Genomic DNA, 21,673 nt, shown 5'->3' with positions numbered 1-21,673 from the left:
TCTCTCGTTGACCTATTTCTGAGCGGGCGGAGGAGGCAACGGAATGCCTTGTGTGTGTCCGTCCTTCCGATGTTCGGATGTCACTGGGACCTACGCACTTTTAAATCATCTCGATTGAAAACTAATTTCTTTGTTGTCCTTCTCGCGCACCTCCGATGAGCACGGTTGGCTACGCACGGTGCGAAAGAAGTTCAACGTACGTGTACATCCAGAATAGAGGTTTTTTTGGGGGTTAGATTGCGTAAATATAAATGTGTCGTTAAACCCGCCACCACCCGACACAGCCAATTAGTAAAGGTTTGTCACGTAAACAGGAACATGCCGATTCGTTACTAGTCCAGCACACTGCTGTGTTGGAGAGTGAATCCACAACATTTACAATCTGAGTACTTGTTGATTCACTCTCCAACACACCGGTGTGCTGAACTAGTAACGAATTGGCGTGTTTTGTTAACGTGACAAATCTTACTAATTGGCTGTGTCGAGTGGTGGCGGGTTTAATGACACATTCATATTTACGCGATCTAACCCAAAAAACCTGTATTATGGATGATATTGGTTACGAAAGCACACGTGTTAAACCGGTACGTGTACATAAGTGCAGTCACCACCTCCTATTCGCACGTATGCAGAGTAGACCGATTCCTAACGCTTTTAGGAAAACGATTCGAATTCTCGTGGTGGGACAGAAATATGCGTGCAGATTGACAACAATAATGAAGGTTCATTTTCAGTAATACAACGCGAAGATGATTTGCTTTTACCAACTATAAATGGACCTTTATGTGTATTATACACACATTATAACTACAACACATTGTATGTGGGTGTATATATATGTGATAAGTACATTAGGAGTAATAGCTATTGGGAAGCCACAATTTAAATTGTAAACCCATTTATTTAAAACTGCTGTTTGTGTTTAGTTTGTTGTCTTTCCACCCGTATCTCCGATGATCACGGTTGGCTACGCACGCTGCGAAAGAAGTTCAACATACATATGTGTATGGCAGTACATGGCTATCGTAGTTAATTCTGTCATGTAATCCTGTGTTGTGAAATTAATGTGCAGAGTGTTTGTGTGTGTGTATATATATGTGGGGAGCGGTGGTGTAGCGGTTAGCGCGCTGCGCTATGAACCTGGCGACCCGGGTTCTATTCCCGCTCATGGCTAACACCAGTGACGATTATCTGAACCGGTCCTGGGCCTCCCCTAGGTCGACTCAGCCTTAAATGAGTACCTGGTGCGGTGTGTAAACATCGCCACTGGGGAGACAAAGGCGGTCGGGCGTGGTGCTGGCCACCCACCCCCTCGTGTACCGTTCCGGCCTTCATAGGTGCTCGCTAACAGCACTTGCCCCTATAGTCTGTTAAGGCTATACGGGGGATCTTTGATCTTTGATATGTGAAAGGATGCATTCTGTTTTTGTAAAGCGTGTATGTTGGTTGTGATGGATGTATATGAGACACATGCCGAGTTATATGTGTGTGTTTTTACCACAGATGCATCCGCAATGTATACGTGGCAATGTAGTTCTCTTTAAAAATTGAGACGTAAAGATACTCTAATGCCTTTTTGGTGCATGTAAATGTAATATAGGGTGTTTTACAAAGATGGACCCGATTTGAAATCGCTATATCTTTGAAATTAGGTCCATCTTTTTGAAACACCTTGTACATCCAATTCCTATTACACATTATAACTACAACAAAATAAATGTTTATTTTCACGTTATTTTCACACTGATGCAAAGTAACATTGCATTGCTATATGCACATACGTGTTCCATCGCAAGGCTGTGTTAGAGAACAACGGCTTGGGGGGGAGAGGCCTTTCATCCAGCAGTGGATTGATGATGGCCAACGATATAATTCAGCAATACGGTACGGCAAAGCCTCTTCATATAACATTGCAGCCTGGGTGCGTTTTCCTTCATGTAGCATCACGTAAGGTCTCGCAAGAAGACCTAATAACCCAATTGACACAATGTATCAGACGACGTCGGTTTTCACGGCTCCGATGTGTGAGAAATGCTCTTAAGAGCCGACTCTTTTATTTCTGGATAGCCGTGGCGAGCGCTGCTCGTCGACTTCAAGGTGTTGTTGGGTTTGCGCCGAGCCAGACGGCTTTCCAGCGTGGTCAGAAAGTGACGTCGTCCTCAAGACCGTCGCTGGGCTTGGTTAGCGGACGCAGCCCTCAGTCGTCGTCTTGTCTCGAACCACCACAGTTCTGGTTTGTCGCCTGAGTAGAGGTCGCAAACGAGTTTTGATTCCTTACCCGTACCCGTACCCGGCCGCACCAGGTTCGCAAATGGGTACCCGTACCCTACCCGATACCCGGCTACCCGTACCCGGCCGGGCACGGGCAGGGTACGGGTATCGGGTACCCGATTGCGACCTCTGGGATGAAGCCATGTTGCAGGCGCGGGTGGGTTGATTCTAGGAACTTGAATCGTGAGAAGAGACAAGACGTTGGGAAATGAGTGACAAACGGTGACTCACGGCCTACCCGTACCCGGCCGCACCAGGGTCGCAAACGGCTACCCGTACCCGTAACCGGCCGGGTACGGGTAGCCGGGTATCGGGTAGGGTACGGGTATCGGGTACCCGGTTGCGACCTCTGTGCCTGAGTCCCCTTCTCTCTACCTGTGCAGTCTTTGCTGCACACGGAGGGGGGGGATGGGAGGTGGGGGGAAGCCTTGGTGGTCGGTTCAGATCCTGTTGGGCCAGGGCTCTGTCACGGTTGAAGAAGGTCAAACCCAGGCAGGCGCGTCCAGGAGGAATGTTTTCCTCGTCGACGACAACCGATTAGCACGGTTGATCTACGCACGGTGCCGAAAGAAGTTCAATATGCATACGACTGTGCTGACTCGTCACAATGTCCCTCGATTGAACGATGTCTCAAATCCAACAAAGGCCACGTGGCCTGAACACATTTTATTTCACTCGACGTTCCTTGCTTTACTCGGGACTGCAAGAAAATAAATCGTACAATGTGTGCAAATTAATAGTACCTAACTTGTAAACGGTCATATCTTTTGAACAATGTTTGTGTAAATATGTCATTATGCGTTTGCTTGCTTGCGTCACTTGACACCCCAAAGTGCCACCCCGGGGGACACCCTTGCAAGCGAGACGTTTCATCTCGAGTGGCTATGCAGGTAAAAATATTATTAAAACTATAAAACAAAATCTAACAAGATTATGAGAAGACTTTCCAAGAAGCGAACTTGTGGCACCAATTGGAATGTTGTTAGGATTATTTTGAAGGCCTCATCTATACAGCTCATAATAAATTACAGTTTAATTGTATTTATATGTTCATTACAAATACGTTCACAAGCCCCCGTTTCTCTTGTGTGTGTTTGTCTTATGTAGTCGAGGCTCCCATAACCAAATACCATATTGCACAAACAAAGCAAATACATTATTGTATTGTCTTCTTAACACATTACGTATTATGTTTTCATTTCTTTTGAGAGAAGAATCTGGCTTTATAACAATGGGCAAAGGAAACCAACGCTGTTGTCGGTAACACGATCTGTTAAATAATAAATAACGTTCACACACCTGGTGTGCGATTCTATAAACGTAACGTAAGATTTACAAATGACGACAACTTTAAATGCAAATTGCAGAGACAACTCATTAGCAATGTTCCACTCACACACACGGCTGTATAAACTTTCGAGGGCCGACAATGTTAGGCCGTTAAGCGGCCGCTAGCTAATGTGTAACCGTTGATATTACATTTCGTTGTTCCCTGACCCCAAAGAGGGCAGAACAATGCGAGTTAAAAACTTTCCATAACCACTGGTGTGTATATTCGGAACGATGGGTTAACATCATCATTATTGACCTTTTCTCCAAGGGTGATCGCAAGGTAATTTGAACTTGACTTTAGGCCACGGTTAACATCGGTGATGAGCGATATCCGAACCGGTCCTTGGCTCACAGCGCCTTCAACAAACACCAACAAGCCTTGCAAAGTATGGTCAAACGACCCCTACGTGACCGACAAGCCAGTGGATGGACAAAGCGATGTCGGTTATTGTAATGGTATCTATTTCCTCCTGTAGTTGGGTCACAGAGCAGATTTTAAATTCGCAAGGTCTTCGAGGGTTGAATGCTTTCTAGAACGCCAAAGCTACGCCGTGACAAAGGGAGCGTAGTTTTGAGCCATAAAGGGTGCTTGGCACCAGTCTGACCGAGAGCGCGTGTGTGGTCGATGGTAGAGAAACCTTTCCTAAATTCTCTGTGCCCCCGTGGTCGATTGGCCTATAGCTGTTTTGTTAATCTGTTTGTCTAGGTGTTTTTTTACATCATACATACAACTTTGATAATGCTACGATTAGCACGGTTGGCCACGTACGGTGCGAAAGAAGTTCAACATACATCCATGCAGCAGACGTGTAAGGAATCTCAACCGTACCTACATCTATGCTTTAAGAATAATAATTATTTTAAATTTGTACGGCGTCTAAATGCAGTGAAGGCGTCTCGGAGATGCTGTAAGGGGGCAACCATGTCAATATAATAGTGCGCGCACGGGACAAAAATAAGAAACTAAAACGAGCACAAAGTGAAAAAATCACGAGCTGGGCAGATTTAGCAGTGGCTTGATGAGGCACGCGCAGTCCGTCTCCGCCGCCGTAGCTGCACGCAGATGGTGAATGGAACTGAATTGCTCGCGTGGCTAAACTGGCGTATACGTTTGGTACAGTTTTAAGCAACCTTGCATAGCTAATGAGCATTAATCGCCGCCTTTTAAAAACCTTGGAAGAGAATTTGCCACAGTATATACTAACCCTTTACAATCTTTTAAGGGTTGAAAACATTTTTTTCGTGACGCTGTGTCCGACGGTGGTGGTGCAAAAGTAAAATAACAAAAACACCACTTTCACCAATAACTGGTGCCTCTTAAAAGGTAAACGTTTTTGTGTCTTGGCCCTAACTCCATAGCACAGTGGCGCTTTCGCGTTATAACGGGGGCGTTCCGATATTGTGCGAAAAGTGTTGCCGAATTTTAAGAACCGTCTTATAGCAAACGCGCGTTCTCGTGTGAACACGCGTTAAGCGAGGACTTGGTGTATATCGAAACCTCGCCTGGCTTGACTTGGCTCATACTGGTCTAAAATATGTTTTGCGTTACAGGCGACATGATTCTCCTCCCTTGTGATTCAATTAATTGCCGCGATTCATTGGTTGCGATTCGAGGATCGTAGTGAATGCGGTGGCTTTCGATTGACGATCATTCTCAGTCGCACGATTCGAGGCGTGCATCGTGCAAAGCTGAAAGGATCGATAGGAATCGATCAATTGGTGCGTCAATAAACTTTGCTGCTCGAGAAGACAGACGTGATCCGGATGGCCGTGAATGGCCACCTGAAAATCTGAATTGTAGTCTCGTAAACGTTGTTCCCTGGAAGTTATTATGAAATGAGATGGGAGACTTTGCACAGACACTGGGTCTCCAAAAAATAATGAGTAGAAAAAGTTGGCTCATTTTTATTTCATGTCTTCGTATAAGTTGAGTAGCGATTACCCTGTGTTGCGAAACCGAATTGTGTATCTTTAAACGGCCACTGCTTCAGTTGTTTTCACAGTAGCGTCCTGGTTATTACTGTGATTACATGCAATTGGTCACATGTAGCCTGTTTAAAATGTATTCGCGGTGACCCAAGTCCATTAATTTCCACAAAATATAGCGGCCATAAATATGTTTATCCTGTTAGTGAGCGGCTCCTATGTTTTTTTAAATACTGTAACAAGTTTTTTCATTCATTAATGCCAATTGTAAGCAAATCATTTTTTTAGTCCAGTAAGTGATGATTATTTGAATGTACGGTGTGAAAGAAGATCAACATACATGTGTGTGTGCAGTATATGGCTATAGTTTAAATCTATTATGTAATCCTGTGTTGTGAATTTAATGTGCGGAGTGTTTGTGTGTGTGTATGTACATTCTGATTTTTGTAAAGCGTGTACGTTTATTGTATGCATGTTGAACCTCTTTCGCACCATACATTCAAGGAATCATCACTTGACTAAAATAATAATTTGGTTATAATTGGTCTTCGTGCCATTCTTTATAGGGGCTAAGCAAGGCTGGCACAGTTTAACACGAAGGCTTTCGCGACATATAATACATAAGAGAGGTGTTTTGGGTTAGATCGCGTAAATATGTGTCGTTAAACCCGCCACCACCCGACACAGCCAATTAGTAATGTTTGTCACGTAAACAGAACGTGCCAATTCGTTACTAGTACAGCACACCGGTGTGTTGGAGAGCAAATCCACAATATTTACAATTCGAGTACAAAGCTGCTCGCTCACAGACGATTGAATATTGGCACAATTACATACAAAAGTTAATTTGAAACCCGCTTAGAGAGAAAGAGTTGAGCGACAGGGCAGTTATTGTTGGGTTTGGTGGCTTGGGGGGGGGGGGGGGCGGTGGAGGAGCCAGGGGTGAAAATGCCGGGCTTGGCATTGCCAAAAAAATCTTGCTGCGGCTCACTGGGTTTCATCCTCGCTCACACCTCTGCTGCCGCCCAGAAGAGAAGAGGGGCGGTGTGGCAGCGGCTACGGCGGTGTTGGTGGCGGTGGCGGCGGCGGCTGCGGCGACGGCTATATTTTTACATCGATCCCACGCCAATGCAACCCACCCCCAACACAACCCTCCTCCTCCCCGGCCCGCCCGGCCGCCCCATGTAAAAAGACGGTGGTTGCTTGGCAACTGGCACACAACGAGAGCTAGGCTGGCATGGGCCCCCTTTGCCGCATTCCCAGACAAGGCGACGTGCCTGGCGTGCGTGCGTGCATGCGCCCACTGCTAACCCCGGGTCTCTCTCTCTCCATCGCCACACAAACTACCGCACCCCCCACCACCCCCACCACCACCCACCACCCCTGTCCCCCAGCCAATGCCGCCCTCTTCAACTGCCCAAACCTCCCCCTTCGCAGCTTCCACTCCCCCCCACCCAGTTCAACTCTCTTCTCTCCAGACCGCCCCCCCCGACCCCCCAACCTCAGCCCTACAATGCTCTGCCACCACCATCACTGGCTGCCAACCCCAGTAGATGTGATGCCACCACCACAGAATCGGTTTTACCCCCCCCCCCCCTGCTACTTCTCACCATCGTCAGGTCGCTTCAGCTGTGCCCGGGAGATTTCCACCACTCTCCTAGCCCCCCAACCCTCACCGTTCCTCCCTCTCTCCCTCCCTCTCCCCATGGGGCTGCAAACACCTGCGAATGTTACTTTTCAAATTCAATTGCCAACGTTATACAGTAGGACCCAGCTGGTGTATGCCAGGCCCCAGTGAATTGAATATGTAATGCGTATTTGTGTGCGCGTGTGTGTCTCTGTGCCCATCAAGGGGAAGAGCCACTATGGCCATTAGATGTGCAACGATTCGTTGATTAATTGTCAGCGTGCTGTGATGGGTTGGCGTGATGCCCTGCAAGCCACTCGTGGCCGCCGCAACATTCAACGCAGTGGACATTTTAAAATATAAAATAAAATTGATGGTACGAATTAATATGTGCTTACAATCTGATTGTTAACCTTAAATTGTGACAATTTGTACAATCGCTGGCAGGAGGAAGTGAGGGTAGGGAGTTAATATAATTACATGAATGCTTAAAAATAATCATACTAATGCCAATGATGTACCCAGGAATGTCTCATTTGAGTCCCAAGATACTTTTCGGAAGGGTCATACGTGCATTTATGATGTTTGGCAAATTCCATTAATTACGGTTGATAGTTTTCAGAAGACATTTTCTATTTTATCTCGAATCAGATTGTGTATTTATCCTGGAGGAATCCGATGAGCTATAAAGTTATTTTTTTTACAGATGTCCAGTAGGGGCGGTTCAGAACGTTGCAAGTAAGGTGAACAAATCTTTTAAAAAATATATACAAATAAAAACTAAACTTTTTTCATAGCACCAGGTAAAGCCCACCCGAATCCCATTGCCATTGTCTTAAAACGCCGTGAGATTTTTAAAAATGAAAGCCGCTATATAATCTGTAAATATTATAATTAGTTATAATTACTCATCTAACATGCCTGTGACCAAATCACCTGGAAAACGCCCAATCAAATCTCCAGAAGCTTAGCAGCAGGTGTGAGCCTGGACGTTGCTCGGTTGAGTGACCACCACGCAAGCTCGCACGACTTATCTATCCCCTCCCCGCCTTCAACCAACCCCCAGTAAGCACGCTGGGCCTGTCTGTAGGGGGGGGAGGTGGTGGGGTGGGGTTTCCTGCCTTCACAAGGCAAGATGTGGGCAGGGTGGGGGGGTGGCATCCGTTCTTGTCAAGGAGCCCGAGTAATCGTCCAACAAAAAATATTTTGTCGATAACTATTTCCAATCTCTTCGTCGAACACGGTCGGCCGATGGGTTCCATCCCCCTCGCCTTCCCCCTCCCGAGCCCTGAACGCAACTGGGGAAACCGGAGCACGAGAGCCCGCTGTGAGCCTCTCACGGTGAGCCACCGTGCTTCCTGCCCCTCTTCGTGCGGCACGTTGCCAGAGCAGGGGGGTGGGGAGGCGACTTTGCCATCGCACGTTGTTTACGCTGCTGCTCCTCCTCCTCATCGCCGGGTCCAGTCCTCTCTCCCGTAGCGGCGGACGGACGGGCGAGTGGGAATTGCACTTTACGCGCAATTTACTGGGCCCCGCGGTTTCAATAAACATCACGCAAAACTCTCCCTGACAACAGCCAGCCAGCCGCCCGGCGGGGCCTTGTACAGTGGGATAGATAAGCAACGCACAGGCGGCGCCGGTTATTATTTTTTTTTACTTTCTAGGTATTAAAAGATATGAGAGAGTGTGTTTGGCAAGTAGAGACGTAAGAATGCTCATGATAATACCTTATTATCTGGATTAGCAGACGTTTCCGGAAAGTAATACGCACCTGTAACTTGTGGCCAGTTCTACATATCTGCATGCATGCACACAACTACCGGATTATAAGATGCCAACTTTGGCTTCCAATACAGAGGAAATAAATGCATCGTACAATCCGGAGAATACGGTAATTGTTATAATTTGAAGTGGTTTTGTCATTCAGCTGCTGGATAAAAGTCCTCTCCACACCGTTTGGTCTGTCAGGGGAGTGGTTTCTTTGACCCATACTTCACAATGCTGGTCACTTGGCACCTAAATTTCAATTTAAAGCTTTCGTGACTGCAGGGATTAATCTTCTTGGTTCTTTCGGTAAAGTCACGTAGAAGGAAAGTAATAAAATAATAAAAATAAAACATAATAAAATAATTCTCACGACGTTTCGGCCACAACGCAAGCAGCCGTCCTCAGGTCTGTCTTCTCGACAGACCTGTTTCTTCACCTGAGGACGGCTGCTTGCGTTGTGGCCGAAACGTCGTGAGAATCACTTGGCACCTGTCGCTCGTCATGAGCTGTGTCCGGGAATCAAACTCAGAATCGCCTGGTTCACGTTTGCAGTGAACTAACCACTGCCCCGCACCGTTAATCCGTCAAATAGTTGAAGTGCAGCACTGCGTGCTCGTGCCACGACTGGTGGAAATTGCCTCGATTTGAGGGGGCTCTAAACAGCCCCTCAAGAGAAATGTAGAAATTGTCAATACTCAAAAAAAAATCTCTCTGCTTTGCTCCTGTGTATTTTTAAATCCTTTATATTAAGTTCACTTGCTTGCTTGCTTGCGCGCTTACGACCGTGCAAATCTTTCGGTCGTTTTTTAACCCACTTCCCGTGATCCATTTTGCCAAAATTTTACACTTTTTAGGAAAAAATAAATTATATTTAATTACCAATTGCTTAATGGTGGCAGGCAATCATCTGACCCATAGGTGGCGGCCATCTCAAGCCAGAGGACGAGAGGACTCTAGCCGCCACGTATATTAAGGATTTATAGTGAAAAACTTTGTTTTTACGGGTTAATTTTTTTTGTCTTCTTCTGTTGCAGGTCCTTCAATAACTCCGGGCTCAGCCACCACGGGACGGAGGAAGGAAACAAGCCAGACGGCTCACGACATCTGCAGTTGGCCTGTCACTCCTCTCCAGCACCGTCACCGCCATTCCCTATCACCCCCCCCCCAACCACAGCTTCAGTCTCAACGCCACTCAACCCACAACGCTGTCATCGCACCTTGATGGGTGTTGTAACGAACTACACCAAGCCCTCCAAACTCTGGCACCCAACCCTGAACCCCCGCTGCCACACCGCCCTTCCCCTCCTTAACCACCCACCCCCCCCCACCTCTTCAACAACATCACCACAAGCCGCCTGCAGTCGCGGTGAGAGGAACATTTGAGTGTGCTGGAGGGGGGGGGAATGGGCGGTAGCTGTGAAGTTCACGCTGCAAGTTTATCGGCATGAAACAGAGAGAAGCGGGGCTGAGCATGGGGTGCGAAAGTTCGACGCCGCCGCCGCCGCCGCTGCTGCTGCTGCCCGTTTCACTCGCAAAGTAACCGCCAAGGCAGCGTGCGCAAGGGAGGAAGCAACGAGCGTGTAGGAAACAATACGAGGGCTGTCGGGGGTGGCCCCTTGGCATTACATTCAGAGACAGAAAGAGGAGCACTTGGATTAGAGAACACGTGCAGTTCATGATATCGTTTATACAACGAGTGAGAAAGTGGGCTTGGGCAGGATGCCGTCACTGGACAGGGGGGGGGGTGGGGGGTGGGGGGGGGGCTGGTGGCGGGGATGGCCGATGGGGCAAGAATAACGATGGCAGTGGCAACCGAGGATTGGATCGCATTCCGCGAGACGTCTCCAAAAGAGACGGAGCGATGAAATCGGTTCGTCTGCAGGCGCCGTAGACGCATTGTCACATCGCAGGATTGCGACGAGGGTGGCTGCGGTTTTGGCGCTCCTTAATCCAGCAGTGGATTGACTGTGGTCCCCGACGATGCCAATAGTCAGTTTTTATCGGCAGCCGTCGGGAGAGAGAGCGGGACAAGTCTCTGCGTGCTGTGACGTGTTGAGCGGCTGTCACTGCTTCGTGAGTGTTGGCCGAGGGGTGAGTTACGTTTCGGCGGATAGTGCTCCGTGCATTATTCACCGCCGCCCCCCCCCCCCCCACCCGGGTGAGATATCCTTGGGGAAAAACTGGCACCGAAGAGTAGTTTAAAAAAAAATGTTTAGCCTCTGTTTTTACCCTGCAGTATAAATGAGTAGACCACAGTTATTCGATCAACAAGCTGCGAGTGTGGTGGGGTAAGTGTGGGTTCTCTCGACTCTTCCTGAGACTCATGGGCAGCGTGGAACAGGAGGCCTAATGCCATATGCAGGGGCTCTCAAGTGCTCCTACCAGTGGAAGTCGTTTTGTCAACAATGGTTTGAGCGAGCAATTGTCTGGCTGCGTCTTTTACCTTCAAAGAAAATATCCAGTCTCAGAAATGTTGATTGTAATTATGGCTGCATTCGATAAACGGTGGCTGTGAGTTCCATGAGAACCTTAAATTCTTCTGCACACTGTCCAGCTTTTAAGATTGGTTCTGAAGTATTAACAGTAAATACACGGTATTTTAATGGCTTTATAAATAATAATGTTTGTAATGCATGTAGCGTGTAAATAATCCACAGGGCAACCACGCAAACGAGATGAGCGAATTCCCGTTGCAGACAAGTGCGTTCGGCGTCAATTTCCAAACGCACGCGCCGAAGCAGACGCTGGGCAAGCGGTGCACGCGAAACGAAACGCATTCGAATTTCAAACGGCGGTCTATCTCTGAGACGTCACTGCCGTAGCGACGACGTTGGATCTGGCACGTGGGAGGGAAGGAGTTACTCGTTCTTTGAGTTGCAATTTCTCTCTTTTTTTTTTAAAAGGGCTGGCCATCGGCCCATGCTGACAAAACGCGTGACATTTATACGCCGGCCTTAAAAAGCTCCCAATTATGTCGGAATAGCGTAGGGGTGGGTAGGGGGGTGGAGAAGCCGTGTCGTCGCCCGCAGCTATTGTGCTAAAGGTCTATTGGAGAACTGCCCTTTTGACCTCTGAATTGTGTGTTTTGACGGAGTGTTTGTGCGCCCGGCGATGACATGACATATAAGGTTGCTCCGGGGGGGTGGGGACCAGGGGACCTCACAAGGTGGCGGCCGCTCTAAAGCCATATGGTGTCAACGCGGTGAGGGGTGGGGGGGGGATTTGACCTCGTCGCCCCCCCAGGGTTAATCGCCCGTGACTGACCCCTGCCTCTCCGGGCGTGCGCGGGGGGGGCGGGGTTTTAAGCGTGCCGGTTTGAAAGGGAGGGCGGCCGCGCGCGTGTGCGAGCGAGCGTGCGTGTGCGAGGGAGAAAGAGAGAGCCCTCGACACTTTTGTTTGCTCCAAGGGGGGGAGCGTTGCGAGGGTTCCCCGGGTGGAGGGGGGGCCGACGGGAATGTGTAGATTTTCACGGCTGTGCTGCTCTTAGCTTCCCCGACGCAACGATGTTTGGGGTTAAGCCGAGCATCGATCGTCCGCGTGGTGACTTGACGTTGCCGCTGCCCGTTCTGGGAGTTTCTTCAGGAGCTGAATTTGGTTTTCTTGAGTTTCTTCGGGGATGCATTATTATTATTTTGTTTGTTTTAGGAACGACGTGTACGTGAACTGAATTCTGTTCCTGAATAAGATGCCAGCACATGGAGTGAAACGTCGGACATCGTGCCGAACATCACTTGCTACAATCCAAATACACAGAGAGCTGTAAATGATAATTGCGGAAATCTTAAGCACTAGAGATAGATAATCTTTCTTAATCTCCACGTAATTGAACCCTCTCGGTTATGAGGATGATTGTTTTTTGGTTTTCCCGCGCGTTCGGGATATTGTCCGACGTTTTGATCCACGTGCTGTAGGAGCTCCAGCCGTACATCCTCTCAACACGGAGGAGTTGTAATTCACTTCCTGGAGAGGCTTCCAGCAGCACCTGGGGGTCAAATGTCGGACATCGTGCGGAACAACAACACAAGGTAAAAATACAGGGCATCACTCTTACGTAACATCCTACACGTTTGAACACGTCACAGGGTCTGTAACATCCACTTAAAACCCTTTCCCGCTCCAAGACGTCTGCAAGTGGCACGGTGGGTGTCCCGTTCACCGCCGAATCTCGAGCGAGCAAGTGGTTTGGAGTAAATTTTATGTAGAGAGGCGTAGCGCTGTTGTTTTTAAAGGCATTGTACTCACGGCAGAGAACTGGAGCGACACGACCGTACTCTGTGATCGACGACGCCAAAATGTGCCACACGCTCTCCGGCATGGCCTTGTGGGAGTCTTCAGGTCGGAAGACGTATCACTAAAAGTCATTTTTTGTTTTAAGTATTCGTCTTTGGAACGGAATCGGAAGAAAAACTGATGACGTACATTTACATACAAGTACGTCATCGGAAAGGGAAAGGGTCAATGGCAGGCAATGCTCTTTGGATAATTCTCTTTACAAATACGGGTCTTTATTTTACGGCGTGTCATTCGGCACGACGTCCCACGTGTTTCGCTAGAAGTGCTCGGAAGCTTCTTGAGCGAACGAATTCATCTCTTGCGCTGAGACCATATGCCTTCAGTTCCCCGAAGTATCTACAAACGCACGGGGGAATATTGAATTCGGCTACTTGAAGAAGCTCCCCCACCACGTGGCTATGAAACGTCGGACGACGTGCCGAACGACACGCGCAGTGCGACCCCGAAAACACATCGCACGAGAGAGGGGCGTTTTTGCCCACACCGCGGTAGTGTAGCGGTTACTGCACTGCGCTATGAACCCGGTAACTGCAGTTTGATTCCTACTCACGTGGCGATTATCCGAACTGGGCCTGGGCCTCCCCTAGGTCGACTCAGCCTCAAATTAGTACCTGGTGTGGCTGTGTAAACATCACCACTGAAGAGACAAAGGCGGTCGGGCGTGGGGCTGCCCACCCACCCCCTCGTGTGCCGTGCCATGCCGGCCCTTCACAGGTGCTACTCGCTAACAGCACTTGCCCCAACAGTCTCTCCAGGCTACATGGGGGATCTTTGGCTTCCACCGGTGCACGTGGGGCAGCAGGAAGAGAGGCCAAGGGCGCGCGGAGAGCTTGGCCGTGCGTTGGTGCAGAACAGCGTCGAGCGTGTTGGCGGGGCACAGTGCGTACTTTTGTGCGCGCGTTTAGACGGCCCCGGGTCGGCCTGAAGTTTGGCACCCACTCTGCCCCTGACTGAGCCCGTTTTTGCCTTGAGCTGATGGTTTGAATTTCCAACTCCCTCCAGCTGCGCTCTTAGATTCTTATTTTTTTTGTTCACAGGGAGTTGGTCAAAACGTGGTGCCCACCGTTGAGTGGATGTTGCTGATCGTGCCATGGTATTACGCACGTGCAGGAGGTCACGACAATAAGAAAAATAATACCCTTTATTCAAGAAGACTCTCGTTTTTTTAAGGCGGCTCCTGCGTTGTTTCGCGAGTTCCATTGATGAACGGTGTAAGGGGGAGAATCGGGCTGCTCGGATAAATCGCGACGGGGAAATACGCAAAGCTCCACACAGATGTATTTAAGAATCCATTGACGTACTGTCATCACCTGGCCACCTCACCTTCCAAGGTTTACAATGCCAGGTATTCCCAGGAAATATACACACACCGTGTGCCCATGCAATAGACCGCATCTTAAAAATGTCCAGTTCAGTGTAATTAATATACAAGTAAAACAATTAAAGAATATTTGTTAAAGGGTTTTTTTGGCTGGGTAAAAACCATTCCACTTAATTGTTATACCCAATATGTTCCACTATATGCACTCAATGTACACATATATACGACACGTTACATTGACCTGGCTAATTTTCGTCAGAAAATAAAAATGACCCAGAATCTGCCAAATCAAAAGCTAAGCAAGCTTGAGCCTGGATATTGATACATTGCACTGTGTATGTGTACTGTATAGAACAGGGGTCGGCAACCAAAATAACAAGAAGAGCCATTTCTTTCCAATTCAGGTACAAAAGTCAGTATTTCAAGAGCCGCAATGCATCTGAGTACATACGTACTCATCGTCAAGAAGCAGCCCGTAAAGAGCCGCATGCGGCTCCGGAGCCGTAGGTTGCCGACCACTGGTATAGAATCTGAATATTTATATTGGATGAATCACAGATGTTCAGTAGGTGTGTGCCTGTATATATAGGGACAATTGTTGCAGTGATGAGCACGCGATCCGAATTCAATTCGGGGCCACAGCGATCGCGAGTGGCGAGTGATATCCAAACCCTTTCTGGGTCCCCCCTAGGTCGACTCAGCCGTTAACGAGTACCTGGTGCAGTGTATATATACATCCGCCCTGGAGAGACAAAGGCGGCCCGGTTCTGTTTCACACCGACCTCTCGTGTGCCTTGTCGTCGGCCTTCATGTGTGCTCGCCAAAAGCACTTTTCCCAACAGCCTGTTGTCAAGGCTACACGTTTGTAAGACAACTACGTACGATGTGTGTACAACTGGAGTGTTTAACATATATATATACCACAATGCACCAACACATTTTACGCCTACACAAACAATACCGTGGGTGTACGCGAGTTACAATTCTGAGAATATCGAACTCGTATATTGGCCGTCTTTCCGAGCCGCCACACGACCCCCGCAAAGCGCCGCGGGGACGATCTCATCCAGCAGTGGATTGGCAAATGACCCCGTGCCCGTTCATTAAAAACAGGGCTTGCGTGACAACCCCCCGCGTGCCGTGCGCACAATTCGGCCTTATGTCGATCCACTGCTGGATGGACGAAGACCTTCCACACACATACACACACATACACACACATCTACATACACACGCACACACATACATACACACACACATACACACATTCACACACATACACACACATATACATACACAAAAACACGCACGCACACACGCACACACATACACACATACATACACATACATACACACGCACATACATACATACACACACATACATACACATACACACATACACACACATACATACACACACAAACACATACATACACACATACATACACACACATACACACAAACACACACGCATACACACGCGCACACATACATACACACATACATACACACACATACACACACAGCCACACATACACATATACACAAATACACACACATACACACATAGCCATGCCACGATGATGAGGGTTGACCAAAAACCTCGCCACGCCGCCGCTTTAGTTCGGTGTTGGGTTCGCCGCGACCGCGAATCGAACTCTGATCGTGGGTATTGACGCCGCTGGTTCCGTACATGACACACACAACATGAATGCGCATATTGCTACAGCCCCCTGTAAGTGTGTAGAGTATACGGGTACGTGTGTGCGCGTACGTGCGTTTTACATAACGACCGCGAAATGTGAGTGTGTAAATCCATTCGCACGGCAGCCTTGGTAAATCCTGCTGCTGGATGACGCTTGCTGTCCACTCCATAGTAGGATGGATGTGTGTATACGAGCACGTGTCTGTTTAGTGCACACATTGTGTGTACGTTAACCACACATACGTGCATTGTCAAATGGGCTGTGCATATACACACACTACACGTTTTGAATATGTATACACAGTATAGCCTATGTGAATACAGTCTGTACATGAAGGTGTGTGTGTGTATATACACATCTAGGACGACTCAGCTTCAAATGCGGTGTGTAAACTTCGCTGCTAGGGAGACAAAGGCGGCCGGGCGTGGTGCTGGCCACCCACCCCCTCGTGTGCCGTGGCGGCTTGTATCGGTGCTTGCTACTCGCTAGCAGCACTTGCCCCAACATTCTGTTAAGGCTACACGGGGGATCTTTGTCTTTGTACACATACAGGACCTGCAGGACATGGACACGTACAACCCGTTTGAGTGTGGACGGGTTTGTGTGTAAACCCATGCAGGGCACACACGTGTTGTATGTACGTGAGTGTGTCTGAACCCACACACACTCAATATAATTTAATGCGCATCCCATATGAATCAATTGAATGCTGTACAACAGTCTGCGTGGTTTCACGTGCAGACTGAAGTGTATACCAGCGCTGTGTGATTATCCACTAGAGCTGTTAGCACGCAGTTCGATTCCTGCTCACGATTATCTGAACCGGTCCTGGGCCTCCCCTAGGTTGACTCAGCCTCAAATGAGTACCTGGTGCGGTGTGTAAACATCGCCACTGGGGAGACAAAGGCGGTCGGGCGTGGTGTTGGCCACCCACCCCCTCGTGTGCCACAGTGCCGGCCTTCATAGGTGCTCGCTAGCAGCACTTGCCCCAACAGTCTGTTCAGGCTATACGGGGATCTTTGTCTTTGTGTGTGCTGGTGCCGTGGGGAGCGGTGGCGCTCCAAACCCGGCGACACGAATTCTAATCCCGCTCATGGCCAACAACCCACCCCCGCAACTTGCAGGCGGGTCCTGTGCCTCCCCTAGGTTGACTCAGCCTCAAATGAGTTACCTTGCAACTCATCGGGAAGACAAAGGCGGCCGAGCGTGGTGTGCCCGTGTCGACCTTCATAGGGGGCTAGCTAACAGCACTTGCCCCAACAGCGTGTTAAGGCTGTACGGGTGATCTTTGTCTTTGTGTATCTACACCCACACATGGCATATGCGTGTATATGGCATGTCCCGCGCGACTGTGTGAGTACATGTGTCATCATAAGGGGGCGTGTGGGCTCTGTATAAACTACACACGATGCTCTCCGTACAGCGCAAGCCATCATGCGGTCACATGGATGAGATTATGTAACCAGGAATTCCGAGTACAGTAGCGGTGCTTATGTAAGTGCGGTTTGCTCGCTCTCTGCACGTGCTCGGGACGCACGTGTTCTGTTATTTATTTTATTGTAACACAAAAAAAAGAAATCCACGTTGCACAAACATCAGTTTCGAGTGACGGCAAATTTTGAACTTTAAAAAAAAGTTATTGGGTCTCGCCGTTATAAGTTGATGGTGGCTTTTCAAGAAACAACCCACCATCATCGCCACTCCAACAACGAGATTACAAAACAACAATTTGTGTACACTGGATTATAAGACGCTCCAGAAAGTAAGAGACGTGTAACACCAACGCTTGCGGTTGATATCGAGTAAAAAAGTTGTACCAACGCCTACCGGATTATAAGACGCACGCCTCACAACTTTAACATAATGGGGGGGAGGTGGGGGTGCGTATTACATAAGGCTACTATGTTCCAGTATGTTGAACTTCTTTCGCACCCTACGTAGTCAACCGCACTAATCGGGAGGTGTGGGGGAAAGGCCAACGAACTAAAACACAAAAAGCCCTTCCTAGCAGAGAGAGAGACATTGGCAGAAAGATGTTGTGGATTACTGCACATGCAGGGTGGTCCAGATGTCTTATGATCTCCCTCAAGGATTTGACCCCCCCCAATAATTGTCCCTTTGCATATTCATTTCTGATTCTAAATAAACGTTTCAATTTTTTTAATTTTAGAGAATGAAATGGGGGTCACGTGACATCTGGACCACCACCACCCTGTAACATGTACAGCACTTTTGTTAATCCACTGATGAATGAGGATCTTACCTCCACATGCCGGGCTGGGAGGGAGTTGTACCATACTTCATCAGGGTGTGTGGGTTGTGAATGCGGGGGTTGGCCACGCGTTTGGCGACGTACGGTGCGAAAGAAATCCAATATACGACGTACAGGAGGACGATTGCTTTTGCTGCACTGCCCTCTTGCTCGCTGTGCAAGTAATTGCAGAGGAGGCAGCTGCATCTTCACATTTTGCCGTTGCCCTTTTGCGAAAAAAAAAAACGCAAGCTCAGCTTCCAAGGGCCCTCGTGAAGTGCTTAACACCACTTCCGAACTCAACCCCATCCCATCGGGGTGAGGGTTTTATTTGTTTAAAGCTATTGTTCGAAGCAGAGCCACAGAACACAACACCTTTGCAATGCAGCCCCCCCCCCTCCCCCGTGGGGACGTTCCATGAAAATCCAAAGTTCAGATTTCGCCTGCCATTGTTTCGGACGGTGGCACGAAACTTCGCAGCTGCTAGAGCTGATTCTAGATTTGAAGCTTTCGTGACTGCAATGATTCATACTCTTAGTTTTTTCGGTAAAGTCACGTAGGTAAAACATTAAATTAAAATTAATAAAATAAAATAATAAAAATCACGACGTTTCGGAGGCAACACAAGTCTCCGTCATCAGGTGGGACCGTCACAGCCAGATTTGCTGATTCGCCTCACTTGATACAGCAAATCTGGCTGCTAGAGCTGCCTTGGCTGGCGACTGATCAACGTGAGCGACCCTGATTTATCTGGCAGACATTTCTTGGGAAAGGCGGGAGAGCATCTCAAATCTCATCTCCCATTGAAGGGGGACCGCGAGGGGTCCCGTTTTTATTGGCACCAAATTTTTTTTTAATAAAGATCCCACCTCCATCTGTACGTCGATGCTCTCTCTATCTCCTCTCTCCGCACATGCGCGCGCGTGGATTTCCAGCGGCAGCCGCCGTCAATCGCACAAATAAAATGTGCGAAGCGTTGTGAGTTGCTTGCTGACTTTGCTGGGTCCCCCTGGATACCTGAGCAATGTGAGCCGGCTGGGGGTTACAGCTGGGTCACATCGGCCTGACAAAAATCCAAATTGCGGTGGGCCACGTTTGACTCGACGAGTATCAGGGAAGAACCCAATCCCCCCTATCGTAGAGATTGTTTGACAGCATTCGTGGCTTTTGTGAGCAGAGTTGTCATCTTGTTGTTGTTTGCTAGATTTGGTGACTTTGGGTTCCTCGAGTGAACTTTTTTTGTAATCAAAGCGACTTTCTGCGACGAGGACATTATTCATATTTTGAAGCGATTATAGAGCGTTGAAAAAAATCATGATACTTGTTCAAATGTGTATTGATATGTTTAGGGGATTTCTTAGAGACATCTAATGAATTGGGTTTTGTTTGGCAACTTCGTGCTTTTATGTAGTTGGTAACGCTACTGTGGCCTTCGACATTGTTTTACTGTACAGGGCATTTGTGGTTTTTGTTTTGCGTTTTTTTTAAATATGGAAGTAAAGTGTGAAGTTTGACATCAGTTTCTCATCATCATCATCATTAGCCATTGTTTTTATCACTGCAGGATTCAAGGCCTCCACAAATTGTTACACGACAGGCCTTTTGTCCACTGCGATGTTCATGGCTCAGCAGTTTGCAGGACCAAATCATGCTTAGAATTCAGGCTTTGTATCTCAGCCACCTACATGCTTCGACTGCTGGATGAAGGCCCCTTTCCCCACCACACCACACCGCCACCCCTCTCCGGTTCATCGGTGCTTTAAAAAAATCTCATCGCGCCATGGTGATCTTGGCCAGCAATCGGAGTTTTTGGTTGTGCCCAGTTTTATTTGAGGCTACAAAAAAAAGAGAACAACGTGGCCTCTTTTCCGTTCTCGTTTCTTTTTTTTTTGCCGTTGCTTGGTTTGGCAAAGAAGACTGGCAAAATTTAAGTTGAGCGCCCGAAGTGGAAATGGATGGATTCTTGGATGTTCGCAAAGCCATTTCATGTCTGGGCTGCCCTCTAGTGGCGAATTATCAACTTTACAGCTTTCATCTTCTTGGTTATTTCGGTAAAGTCACGTAGAAGGGAGGACGGCTGCTTGCGTTGTGGCCGAAACGTCGTGAGAATTATTTTATGTTTTATTTTTATTATTTTATTACTTCCCTTTTACGTGACTTTACCGAAAGAACCAATAAGATGAATCCCTGCAGTCACGAAAGCTTTACATCGAAATTTACAGCTTTCAGTTGAATTCCAAGGCGCAGTTTCACCGAGTACGCAAAGGCAGTGAAGTGGCTCAATGGATGACATTTTTTATTTTATTTCCAAAGGGTCGCCTGAATCTTTTTGTGCGTCATGTTGTAAAGCCCCCTTTGTCAATCCACTGTTGGATGAAGGTTGTTTGGTTGGTGAAGACTGTGAGAGCATACTTCAAGTACTAGGGTGGTCCAGATGTCTTGTGACCACCCCCCCGTTAAATTCTCTAAAAGGTTTATTTAAAACAGAAATGAATATGCAAAGCAAAAAAATGTTTGGTGTCAATTTGGGATCACGATACATCTGGACCGCTCTCTAAAACAGTGTATTGTACTGCATTGCTGACTGCTTGCTCACAACGTAGCCTCCACAAGCAGCACAGCGGTGACCCATCCTCGAACTATCCAGACTCAAACCTGCTTAGCTTCCGTGACGTGTGACATGACCCATCTCGGTTCGGGCTGATTTGGTTCTGGGCACGTTGTTCCGGTACTCGCTATAAATTGTGCTGCACGGGCATTCGTCTTGATGTGTGAACCGTTTCACAACTGCTACGGCAAATGTACGTGCTGCCACGTGTTGGACTTCTTTCGCACCTTACGTAACCAACCGTGCGAATCTGGGGTGCGGGGAGGGTAAAATGAGAGAGCACTGTTCTTTTTTGTGTTTTCAGGCCAGAAGCGGCCCTTTCACCAGCTCCCCCCCACCCGCCTTCCTGCAAGGCCCTGGCACGGATGGACGGTGTCGCGTGGGCTGTGCGATGAGGTAGTAGGTTGTATAGTTTTTTGGGTGCAATCCCAAACGGGTAACTGTACAATCTACTGTCTTTCCCACGGCTTCACAAAACTGCTCCTCATCCTCCTCCAACCCCTGCTGCTCGAGTGGAGAATCCTCGACAGCCATGCTCAGTCCACTGCTGGGCGAAGGCCTCCCCACAAGC

The 21,673-nt window shown here is 48.2% G+C and overlaps 1 long non-coding RNA gene across 2 annotated transcripts in view; it reads left to right on the top strand.

Annotated features, from left to right (window-relative positions):
• The window catches only part of LOC133351764 (uncharacterized), a 45,579-nt gene extending 30,158 nt beyond the window's left edge, over positions 1-15,421 (top strand). For both annotated transcript variants that reach the window (XR_009756221.1, XR_009756222.1), the window contains 2 exons: positions 9,958-10,289; positions 12,835-15,421. This is a non-coding gene — a long non-coding RNA (uncharacterized LOC133351764). The remainder of the gene's footprint in view (positions 1-9,957; positions 10,290-12,834) is intronic.
• Positions 15,422-21,673: the final 6,252 nt, after the last annotated feature.

The sequence above is a fragment of the Lethenteron reissneri genome, chromosome 38 (assembly GCF_015708825.2).
Source record: "Lethenteron reissneri isolate LAM-NWPU_2019-01 chromosome 38, ASM1570882v1, whole genome shotgun sequence".
Lineage (NCBI taxonomy): Eukaryota > Metazoa > Chordata > Hyperoartia > Petromyzontiformes > Petromyzontidae > Lethenteron > Lethenteron reissneri.
This window is presented reverse-complemented; position numbering and strand designations above follow the sequence as displayed.